The sequence below is a fragment of the Pteropus medius genome, unplaced genomic scaffold, assembly GCF_902729225.1.
Source record: "Pteropus medius unplaced genomic scaffold, Ma_sr-lr_union100, whole genome shotgun sequence".
NCBI classification, from domain to species: Eukaryota; Metazoa; Chordata; class Mammalia; order Chiroptera; family Pteropodidae; genus Pteropus; species Pteropus medius.
The window spans coordinates 61,117-68,995 of NW_024345872.1; the positions used below are offsets into that span (position 1 = coordinate 61,117).

Genomic DNA, 7,879 nt, shown 5'->3' on the forward strand with positions numbered 1-7,879 from the left:
CACCCCCACCCCACCTCCACAGCCTTCCATGAGTATCTACCCCTTTAATGTTGCATAACTAAATTGACTCCAAAGCTAGGCTATATAAATGGTCAAAAGACATACTTTTAAATCTCAACTACACTGTCCTATATCCAACTACATTGTCCAGCCAAGCTTCCCGGTTAAGTTTTCAACAAAGTTGGCAGATGGCGGCAACAATATAGCCAGAGCAGCAGTCTCTGCAAAATCAGGCAATGGTTGGTTATAGCAGAAGTGAGATCCCTCCCTTGTTGCCACAGGTTGTCTGAGGAAAACGTGAGCCCCACCTCCTTCCTGGCAGTGGCGTAGTCCTCTGTGTTCTGTTCAGCCCCAGTCAAAGGTGCCCGGGTCTCTTTCCCCACAGCTGCATGCTGGAGAGTCTTCCCTGGGAAAGGTCCACACTTCTCAGCACCTCCCATGTTGGGTGATTCTCCTCTAACATGTCCACCATGGAGAAGTCTTCTTGTTCCCCTCATTTATTTATTTTGTTTATTGGCTGATTACATGGTAATGTAGAAATTTGGGAGTTACGGACAAGAATCAAGAAGCAGGAAAACATCATCCATGCATGATCCCACCATCCAGAAGTAACCAAAATAACATTGTAGCATATTTCTCTCCCAGCCTTTATTGCTGCACACTTTCCTGACATGGTTGAGATCCTACTACCTCAAAATGATAGCTACCATTTTACTGCCTGATTTTTCCCCTTAAGTAGCATTTTCCCATGGCTTTAAGATTCTTCGTTACCATACTTTTAAATGGGGACATTGTATTCTGTCTTATGTATGTACTGCCGTTTATATAACTTCTGGGAGAGTAATTCTTAACCTTTATCTTTCAGCACTAAATTTCATGTAAGGTTCTGGTGCTGCAGTTACATATCCTAATAACCCATGGGTCTTTGTTGGATGCAAAAGTTTACCTCCATCCATTTGCTTTAGTTTGGAAAATATGATCCTGAAACTGTTCCTGTCAGACTCATGTTTAAGCCACTCATCTTTAGCTATGTGGCTTCCAAGTCATCCATGTGACAATACCTACTATAGTTCATTCCATGCTTCTCATATGCAATTCTGTTATCCATGTTATGGAATGTCCATCTTGTCCAGCTTTGCCTAGGATTTTCTGGTTTTAGTGCCAAAAGTCTCATATCCCAGGAACCACTCAGTCCTAGGCAGATCCGAATGGTGGAGGGACTGTTCTTATTTTAGCACTGAAAAGACCTGCATTCCCAGAAACACTTCAGTCTCAGCAAACAGAAATCTTTGGTCACTCTTCTTAAAATTCCACAGAGAATTGGCTTACGGCATTCCTTTGAACAGGGATATTTGCATTTTAATAGATGTCTTCTAAGTCATTCAGCCTTCACAATCCAAAGGAATGGATGGCTAATAATGAAATCACAGGTACTGGGACAAGTTGGTGGGAAAGCAATTTCTCTCCACCTCCTCCCCCAAGCCTTTCAATTCTCATTCAAATGACGACACAGTCTGCCAATTCTTTCCAGTAGGCAACCTGCTGTGCTCATTTCAATTGTTGGGAGTCCTTATCCCCTAAGCTTGCCTCAGAGTCACCTGGAGGGTTTGTTAAAAACAGATTTCTGGATCTGTCTCCAGAGTGTCTGATTGGGGCAGTCTGGGGATGGAGCCCGAGAATTTGCATTTCTAAACCGTTCTCAGATGATGCAGTTGCTGGTGTTCCTGTGACCTTACTGAGAACCATGGTATAGTAGTTAGGAGTAGAAACTCTACAGGCCAACTGCCTGGGTTAGAATCCTCATCTTGATACCAACTGCTTTCACAACCTTAGCTAGTTACTTAACCATTGTGCCTCAGATTCCTCGTTGATGAAAATGGACATTATAATGGGACCTGCTTCATTGGATTGTTCTGAGGTAATGGAACAGTGCCTTATCTGTAGTAGTAAACTAAGTAAGTGTTTATTATCATTACCCCAAGCTCATAAGAACTGAACTCTTATTTTTCTTCCTTAGACTGCAGACGCTTCTGGCAGATGCACTCCTACAAGCATCCCTGCCATGCCTGGCCGCTGGGTTTGCGACTATCCTGGTTCCCCCGGATGTTGACTGTTCCTCTGGAGAAGTTTGGCTTAACTAACATTGAGTATTCTTTCTATCCTACCCTGCAGAGAGCTTTCGGAAAGTTTTCCAAGAGAATATCCATCAATGTATTTACAAAGCAGTCCAAAGTATTTGAATAACATACAGCCCTATAAACTCCACAGGCAAAGCCTTAGTTTTGGGGGAAGATAGACTGCTTAGTTGAAATAGACACATGTGGACTTCCTTGTTTGAGGACAGATGCACTTATAACAGGATGTAAACATTCAGTGTCTATACACACACACACACATACATATATATATATATTTCCCTTTTTCCATTAGAACAGATCGTTTGGCCCATTGTCCAGCAAAGGGCAACCTTCCCCAGAATGAAAGAAACATCTCATCTCTTCTCTCCAGGAAGCAGAGATAGGCAAGATAAGCCCCTTCCCTGACCTCCAGGGAAGATAAGCTTGTTCTCTGTTGCCACCAATTCAGGCTTCAGTTTTAATATCTCATTTAGGCTCTTCCTGGTGGGCTCTAAAGTGCTATTACTGGTGTTAGTAAGAGAGAAGCATGTCTGCTGGGGACAGTGGCAAGCCAGAAAGGATATAACTGGTTTTAAGGGGGCAGGCACCACCCAGAAGCAATGGATATTTGACAACTATATTGGGGGCATGTGTCGCTGGATTTTAAGACTTAAAAAAGCCAAAAACTCAGGTTTTTACAGGAAATCTCCTGATTTTTAAATGTTGTCAACCAACTGAAATCTTTAAAAAATTATCATATGAGCTGAACAAGTATGTTCACAGTACCTATTTGCTGCCAGTATATAACCTCTGGGTTATTGTGAGAGAAAAGACACGAGGGCTTTTAGCATGGATGGTAAATGAGTCAGCAGCAGGCAAGCAGGCAGAAGAGGCTGGATAGGTGAGGAAAAGAAGAGAGCAGAAGCCACAAATATAATCCTTATGTGGAGGGTGCGTACTGCTCTAGAAGGACTGGGTAAGTGGGCTCTAAAAAGGAGCACTGTGAGAGACACCAATTGCACTCAGGAGTTGTATTGGATCAGAATCCTTGCAGGCTAGCCATCCAGTCTTCAATGGGTGGGAATAAGAACAACTAAGTGTCTATTCACTGGACACTCACACTGTGTCAGGCATTGTTCTGCAAAAATTCACATATATTACTTAATTTAATCATCAGAATATCCCTGGGAGGTTGATATTGTTATTATCCTTATTTAACCTTCATCACAAGCCTGCCCCAGTTGACTTCACAGAGCAGGAGTTTTGTGAATGCACTGTTGTGGGCAGAATGCCTGCTTCACAGCTACCATGGGTTTCATGTAGCAACCCCACCCCAACTCTAAGAAACCTAAGACTCATAGCCTGGTGTCATGGAAGAGCTCCTGAACCTGTTCTTTGGGAGTCAATGAACTGGATATGTTAGCATGCCAAAGTTGAGACAGTGGGAAGTAACTACACTGTTATAGTTTTATAGCCTATTGCCTTGGAAATCAATAGGAGAGCTCTGAAGGAGAGAGTTACAGGACAGGTCTGTTTTAATGGGAAGAATGGCATGGGCTTTCTATGCCCTAGAAAGTTATTTCATACAGGACTTTGCAGGGAGAGATTTGGGGTAACTGGAGAGCAGCATGAAGATACTGGGAACCCAGAGCAGAAAGGAGTGAAAAGGAAACCTAGAAGGAGGCAAAAAGAAAGTTGATCTGCTGCATGACTTTTCTGAGGGCCAGTCTTGTATGGGAGCTATTGGCCTGAGTAGGAAAAAGCCACAGAAGGAAATGGGGTTAGGAAGTTTAATCAGTCCAAATGTCGGAATAGAGCTTCTGGTTTCTGAACATTTTTCCATTTACTTACGTAACCCCAGCCACAGAAGTGGGGGGCAGGGGAGGAGGTGGAGGTGGGAGTAGACTATGAATCCACTCTAAGGTCTTGGTTTATCATTATCTAAATATATATTTACCAAAGGCTTACAAAACAGGGCTTTTTAAAGTTCTGACTGATGTCCTCTACTATTTTCTTAAGGAAATGAGATTGTTGCTTCATCGAATGATGGGTTATTTATTGATGGTAAAAAGTAGCCAGCAGGACAATTTCCCCATATTGCTTAGTAACTTTCACACACACTCATAAGTCATATTTATATACTGGTTTAGGACTAGAGGTTACTAAATAACAGGAAATTCTGAAAATACTTTAGTATATATAAGATATCAAAGCTTTTAAATTAGAGACAGTTTCATATCTACTTTATAATGTCAAAGCTGAAGTGGTGGATTTTCCTCTCTCAACTACTGAATATGAATACTTTGGACCCACTAGTTAGTTGTCATCTGATAACATTTATCAAGTGCTTACTGTTGCCATCATTATTCCTAATAACAATAGCTACCGTTTATTGAGCACTTACTATCTGCCAGACATTGGCTAAGAAGATTATATCATTTAACCCTAATAACCACCCTACCCAGTTAGTGTAGCTAACTCCATTTTACAGATGAGATATCTAAGAGTTAGAGGATTTAAATAACTTGCCCAGGGCCAGAATACAAGCCCAAATCTCTCTGCCTTCAAATCCTGCATCCTGAACCATAATAACAACCACAATACCATCAGAGACAATGACTGACTTTTATTGAATACTTACCACTTGCCAAACATAGCATTATGTGTTGCATATGCATCATCTCATTTAATCCTCAGAATGCCTCTGTGAACTCAGTGTTGTTGTTGTTGTTGTTGTTGTTGTTGTTGTTGTTATCCTTATTTTACCTATGATGGAAATGAGGCTCCAAATGGTAATCTGCCCAGAGTCACACAGCTGGTAAGTGAAAGAACTGTAAGTTAAAATAGGTCCATCTGATGCCAGAGGCCAACTCAAAGGTCACTTTCTCTAGGAAGCTTTCTGTAAACCCTCTAAAATGTTTTAGGTGTCCATGTGCCGTGTTTACATTGCCTTGCTTCCCCTATCATAACACACTATTGACATTATTATTATTATTACTAGTAGTATCATTTTTCAGTGTTTTGTGCAAACACTATTCATACATTATCTCTAGTCCTCACAATGGTATACACAAAAGGCATTATTAGCCTTATTATCTGGGGAACAGGTTCAAAGAAGTTAAGTAACTCATCCAACATCATGCAGCTAGTAGAAATGGAGCTGGGCTTCAAATCCAAGTCTGTTGGTTTCCATTGAGTCTAAGCCTATACTTTTTCCCACCGAAGAATGCTGCCTTCCTTCATTTTGTATTGAAATTATGTTTACATATTTATATGATCCAATAGACCAGAGTCAGCATACTTTTTAGGTAAAGGACTAGATCATAAATATTTTAGGCTTTGTGGGCCATACAATTTCTGCTGCAACTATTCAACTCTCCTGGTTGTATCATGAAAGCAGTCATAGACAATACATAAAACAATGATTCTGGCTGTGTTCTCATAAATCTTTATTTATCTATACTGAAGTTTAAATTTCATGTAATTTTCATGTGCCATGCTATATATATATATATATATTTTTTTTTTAATTTTATTTTCAACCATTTAAAAATGTAACAACCAGTTCTTGGTCACAGGCCATAAAGAAACAGGCAGCAGGCCAGACTTGACTAGTGGGCTCCTGCAATAGACTGATAACGCCTCGAGGATAGAGGTGAGTCTTCTTCATTGCTTTTTTCAGAATTTCACCCAGTGCCCAGAGTTGAGACCCAGTAAATACTTGCTGTGAGGCAGTATAGAATAATGTTGGTTGAGAGGCAGACTTCGGCTAGAGCATAGACTATAGGGGCATTTTGCTATGGTTCAAATCCCAGCTTTGTCACTGTCTAACTTTATGATGTTAGGCAAGTCACTGTGAACTTACTCTCAGTTTCCTCATATAAAAATGGATATAATAATAGTACCTCCTCCACAGGTTGTTATGAGGACTTTGTAGGTTAATAAAGCATTTACAGCAGTGTCTAGCATCATCATCATCATCATCATCATCATCATTAACATGAAATAAGACAACCCCATTTCTGTCTTTAAGAAACTTGCAGTCTTACTAGCCAGTTAACCAAATACAATAGAAGGAAAGTGAACCATCTTTTGTAAACCAAGATGTTGACAATTCACTTAAATGCAAAATCTTGTTTCTGAAAACGTCCTGTCTCCTGTTTTTGACCTGCACTCCTTGGTGAATGTAAGTACTCTGTAGAAGCCTTCAAACAGAAATCTACAGGAGATGAGGTTCGTTTGTCCTGCATAGTGGTTTGTTTTGTTTTTGAATTTAATATATTTAGGCACAGCAAGCACACTCCACCTCCCTGTAGGTACTATTGCTCTCTACTGTTTTATTAGCACCATGCTCTAACCAACTGAGCTAACTGGCCACTCTGTTCTCTACTGTTTTAAACTCTCAACTTTTCTGCTTAGCCACTGAAGGCCTTTGAGTTCAAAACTTCTTCCCTAGTACCTCTTATCTGGAGCCTTCATTAGGGACCAGTTGCCCTGGAGGCATTCTTGATTCTTCTTCTATCTGTAAACATCAGCCTAAAGGTCTGCCCACCCTTGGCACAGGCCTCCTATTTCATTCTCATCTGTTACTATTCGTAAGCTCATGTACTCTGGCCATGCTGAACTTCACACAGTTCCTCAAACAAATCATTTTCTCTCTCACTTCCCATCATTAGCACCTGCTATTCCCTCTGCTTGGAACATTCTTAACCTCACTTCACCAGGTTAATTCTTCCTTTACCTTCAGGTCTTTAGTATAGATGTTACTTCATCCAGGAACCCTTTCTTGACACCTTAAGTAAATATCAAAAGCTCCTCCTCTGAACCCACTTAGTGCCCTACATTTCAGTGGCAGAGAATGGTTACTTTCTCACTAACTCCATTTCCTTACTGGGTGATGAGGAAGATTACATTTCCCAGCCTCTCTTGCCATTAGAATGGCTTCTAGTAATTTCCAAATCTGGCCATAAATCATGCTATGTGATACTCCAAGGGGTTGTCTTTGCTTATTAACCTGCAGAAAACAGAGGATTCATTGGCAGACTCTGAGGATGGTGAAGCCATATGACATAAAGAACATGGATCTTGAAACACTACTTAAAGGACAGCTGGCCAGGAGAAGTACTTGACCTACATTTGCCTGTGAATGACAAACTTTTATTGCATTGAATCACTGAGATGTGAGGATTGTTTGTTATAGCAGCTAGAATTAATTACCTTGACTAATGTATCTTCGTTATGTCATAGTACCTAATAGTCCTGATTATAATTGTCTTTTTACTTGGCTTTACTAGTGGCTAGAATGTCTGCTTCGCCAGGGCAGGAGATTTTGTCTGTTTTGTTCTGTATAGTATCTCCAGCATCTAGAATACATGGCACTTGTTAATTACTCAATAAATATTTGCTGAATAAATAAATCAATGAGCATTTTATTCCTCTTAAACCCACCATGAAAGAGTGGAAGGAGCCATACCAGGCCATGAAGACCATGTCACTCAATGCTGCCTGAGGGAGTAACTGTCCTGGAAACTGCCAAACTACCACGTCATTCATTCCAGATCACAGCTCTGGAACTGGCCATATGAGGCTAATCTCACCATGCCTTACATCTCTGTTAACCTCAGCCATTGCCAGTCTATCCCTATCACCCACCAAAACCTCTCCCTAAGGTCACTTAAGATTTTTATATCACCAAATTCAATAGTATCCTTTTTATCCACATTAACCGATCTTCTAGTAGTGTTCAACAGAGTTTAGTATTT

At 40.6% G+C, this 7,879-nt stretch overlaps 1 long non-coding RNA gene across 1 annotated transcript in view; it reads left to right on the top strand.

Moving 5' to 3' along the window:
• LOC120612298 (uncharacterized) overlaps positions 1–7,534 on the top strand; it is a 20,314-nt gene extending 12,780 nt beyond the window's left edge. Inside the window, exons 3-5 of the long non-coding RNA XR_005655428.1 lie at positions 2,018–3,093; positions 5,696–5,772; positions 7,138–7,534. This is a non-coding gene — a long non-coding RNA (uncharacterized LOC120612298). The remainder of the gene's footprint in view (positions 1–2,017; positions 3,094–5,695; positions 5,773–7,137) is intronic.
• The last annotated feature ends 345 nt before the right edge of the window (positions 7,535–7,879 follow it).